The sequence below is a fragment of the Olea europaea genome, chromosome 10 (assembly GCF_002742605.1).
Source record: "Olea europaea var. sylvestris chromosome 10, O_europaea_v1, whole genome shotgun sequence".
Classification (NCBI taxonomy): Eukaryota; Viridiplantae; Streptophyta; class Magnoliopsida; order Lamiales; family Oleaceae; genus Olea; species Olea europaea.
This window is the reverse complement of record NC_036246.1, coordinates 4036156-4040611: the sequence shown is the minus strand read 5'-3', so window position 1 is coordinate 4040611 and position 4456 is coordinate 4036156. Positions and strand designations below refer to the sequence as shown.

At 31.6% G+C, this 4456-nt stretch overlaps 1 long non-coding RNA gene across 1 annotated transcript in view; it reads left to right on the top strand.

The window, feature by feature from the left end:
• The first annotated feature begins 3723 nt into the window (after window positions 1-3723).
• The window catches only part of LOC111400953, an 18638-nt gene continuing 17905 nt past the window's right edge, over window positions 3724-4456 (top strand). The window contains exons 1-2 of the long non-coding RNA XR_002703895.1: window positions 3724-3933; window positions 4147-4208. This is a non-coding gene — a long non-coding RNA (uncharacterized LOC111400953). The remainder of the gene's footprint in view (window positions 3934-4146; window positions 4209-4456) is intronic.

The following is a 4456-nucleotide window of genomic DNA, read 5'->3' as shown; positions in this document are numbered from 1 at the left end:
CACAAGTTACCAAATTATGTGATCACAAGTTACTCTTCATCTCCCTGTCTCACTATACCTAGGGCTGGACATGGTCAGGTTCGGTTCGGTTCTAACGAGAGCCGAATCGATTCGAAATTTTCGGGTATTTAGTAAGTTGAACCGTCAGGTCCAAATTTAATTATGGAACCGTTTGTGTTTAGTTTCATTCGGTTCGGTTCGGTGCGATTCTATTCGGTTCTGTATTATAATTAAATTTTTTAATATATACAAAGTTACATTAATTTTATTAATGATATGTTTAATATTAGCTCTTACAAAATAACGTAGTACAATTTTATATGTCTTTTACGTCTCTCTTTGCTGAATTCTTCATAAATTTGATTATTAAAATCACAGAAAAAGAAGAATAGCGAGCTCAAAATAATTAAGAGAGATGTTGTAGAGCTTTAATTCGATTTTCTCTAGTAAAATCGACACTACAGTAGAGTAACAGATTTAGATAAAATTGATGTCAATTTGATTAAGTTGATTTTGAACTAAAAATTATAAATACAAAAATCATATTTTGTGGTTTGAATTAAATTCACTAGTTAACAAATTTATTTAGAAAAAATAAAATAATTTTGCTTATTTAAAATAAATAAATTAAAAAAATTAAGGAGATTCGGTTCTTCGGGTCTTGGCCGAATCGAACCGTACCCGTCGATTTTTGATTCAAATACCCGTTTGGGTATTTAATTTGAGAAGAACCGTCGGGTTCGGTTCGGGAGTTTTGTCCAGCCCTAACTACACCACCGATGACACATCAAATCAACTATCCACCACCACTTTTTCCTTAAAATCCACAACAACCACTACCACCTCTGCCACACCATCTCCACAAAACCCCTACATCATACACCTAGTCGAGCGTAATCATAGGCAGAACCAATGGCTGACCACCCTAAATCACCAAATTGCAGCATAGAACCATTGCCAACTGAAGATCTAACACGAGTTCACCTTAAAAAAAGGCCCATTTCAGGGTCGGCAAGGGGGAGAGTTTGGAGAGGGGCGACCCACCCCGTTACTCATTTTAAGGCAAGCCCTTGTTACTTATACTCTCCCCAATTACTCGATTAAGCAGGACCTATCAAATTTGATGAGTATTTTTGTCATCCCTAACTCGTTTTTCTCAGATTCAATTGACCTTGCTTTTTAGACCAATGAACAAGAAACCAACTACCCCATTAAATTATACAGATTTGCATGATTGTAATTTAGTTTTTGAAGCTGACAAGTAGTATATAGATCTTGGTGTACATAGAAAGAGAGAGTGAATAGAGAGAGAGATCGGTGATAGAGAGTGTGAATAGAGAAATAAAGTAGAGAGATTAACTAGAGAGAAATACCAGATATAAAAGTTATAAAAAAAATTATATAATAATTATTACGTAATAATTGAAAAAATAATTAAATTAGATTTGGAATTTACAAACGTCTGATTTTTTAAGTTAAAATTAAAATGTAGGATTTTAGGTAATTTTCTCTTGCTATTATGCGATGATCAACAACTGATGTTGCACGGCATTTTTTATAGTATACATAAATCTGCTTGGTTCAACTACAAAAGTGGATTTAAATTTAAGTTAACACATTTTATGAGCCCACGACACTTTATCTAAATCAAACAAGAGCTAAATAATGAAGTAAGTATATTGGCTTAATAAGTTACAAAATATTTATCTTTTAATCTGATTTTTTTTGTTTTTGTTTTTTTTGTGATCTTGCCTTTTTTTATATAATATTATAAATATGTTTAATTATAATTAAAAATTAAGTCAATATCAATTTAGTAGAAAAGCGAATTTACATTTAAATTTGATTTACGTGTAAAGGTACCTGGTCTAATCTAACTTTTAATCTTTCTAGCGCCACTTCATATAATCACGATCCAGGTGTGCATTGATAGTTAAATACGTTAGGCGGCTCTTAAAATTTTAATATGAGATTCTATAGCAGACAGGAAATCACTATGTCCACTCATGATTTTCTAATAAGATTAAGCTGCAATGGACACAAAATTGGCCCCTTTGGATTGGTACATTGAATATTGATTATGAAATGTGAATAACCTAACAAAAGACCAATCTTATCAAGCAATCTATTTCTTTTCTTTTCAAGATCTGTTTGCCCAACAATTTAGGTAAATTTTAAACTTTAGTTGCCAACTTATTCTCGTTGTAGCAATTTAGTCTTCAACCTTTTTTTTTTTTTTTTTAATATTTGTTATCATTAGCATGAATATAGTGATTTTGTCGTCTTGTTGGGTTTTATTGGACGGATTAGAAGCACATTTTCAAAAATCGGGTATCTTTATTTAAATATGGTATTTTAGGATTTTTTAAGCAGTACTCGAGTCTTATATTAAGTTGGAAATGTGTCATTTTTCTATTTTTTTTATGTAATTGCAAGGGTAGAACCTAGTTTCTTAATAAATTAAAAAAAATTAACAGATTTTTTTACCCTTAAAAATTATGGGCATGAGATGACTGCCTTTTGAGCCTTATATAGAGTCCGCAACTCCAAGCACTGTGAGTACTGGGGTCTTGGGATGGGGCAAGGGGGTTGGGGAGCAAACGTGGATGTGAGAGGTGGATAGAGGAAACTTAAAAATGAGATTATTGTCGTGTTTTGAACAAAAAAAAAGGTTTTTTATTGTCGAAGTAGAAACCTAAAAGGTTAGAGACATTTCTGAGAAAGAAAATAAATAAAGGACCACGTTCCAACGCCATCGATACATTTTGTACTAATGTTGCAATTTCCCTTCAACCTTTTTGTGTATGCTAATCATCCTTTAGTGATCATTTATTAATTATAATTATTGTACATAAAAGAACATATGTGGCTAACAAAATCTATAATTATATTCCCTTTTAGATAAATGAGAATAATTTAAGATAATATCAAATAAATCTTCTGTTGTCTAGTAATAAAATAAAGTCTAAAGAGACAAAGATCGTGCATACATCGACATCTTTATCTTACAACTTCTAAATTTTCAAATCATAATTGATTATTTCAATGGAAAGTGAGTGTCAATTTTACATTATTTTGTTGGCTGTCTTTTAGCATAAACTAAATAGTGTATCTGATAAGAGGAAAAATTTTCAAATATGGAGGATGCATCTATAACTTTCCATAGTTTAAAGTTCGTTTTATTTTTGCGGTGAATATGTAAGAGGTGGGTCCGAATCTAAAAGCAGCCATGCAAAAATTGAGGGCCTACGAGCCCGTCAAATGAAATCCAGCTATCACTCACAAATTTTTATTTTTTTTTATTTTTTTTTTATCACCAACCAACCAAACCCAAAATCTCAACCGTGCATTCAAGTTATAACCTAAAATTTCGATAATATATGTTTTTCTTTTCTTTTTAAATAAAAACACTAAGGTAGTGGTTGGTTTGCGTTTTCATTTTCAAAACGATTTTTAATTTTCCCCGAAAACGACCTGTTTTGAGCGTTTTCGACATTTATAACTGAAAATGATAAAAAGTCGTTTTGCGTTTTCAATTATAAATTTTAACTCGTTTTCGAAAAGACGTTTTCGAAAATGTCAGACCAAACGTGTTTTCCGCGTTTTCGAAAACGGAAAATGGGTCGAAAACGGCAAACCGACCATGCCTAAAATTTCGCATTTTTTTATAAAATTTGTTGATTATATTTATGGCCAATATTTATTGGTGAAAGTGGCGGACTATCCTACTAGACGTCTACACGCTTCCTTCGTTCTTCGTCCTATAAAAAGCTGCCTCTTCCATCCAATCTCCCAATTATCCGCTGCTTCTCAAATCAATAACCGTTCAGATTTTCCTATAAAATTCTCTCAATATTCTCATTCGACATTCGGTCGAGAGCTCTCAAATTCGGGATTTCTTTTCGATCACATTCAACTTCATCGCATTAATCTGTAAGTTTTTTTCCCCGAATTCCTTTCGTTTTAATACCTGGAGTTTGATTTTGTTTGTATTATTTTATTGTATCATACTATGATTCATGGCTAATCTTGAGATCTTGATGACATTTTAGTTTAATTTATTTCTAGGGTTGAATTTGTTTGTATTGTTATATGACGTGTACTCTCGAGATCTTGATGAGATTTATTTTTAATTTTTGTTTGTAGGTTATTGAAGCTTTCTGAAAGAACTTTTCCTCTTCAGTCGATCATCGAATATCATCTCTCTCGTATGTATTTCTTGGTTTTCTATTTGGCCCTTCAATTTTAAATATTATATGAACTATAGGTATAGAGATTTATATGTTTGTGGATGAATTTTGGCTTGTCATATTTAGTTGTAGTTTACGGCCATTTATTTTTATGAAGATTTATGTTTTTTACTCTTGTCATATTTTTTTCTTTCGTGTTGTTTTAGATAATGGTGTTTAGAGGGTTCCTTTCTGTGAATCTAGAAATTTTTCGTCAAACCACAAAG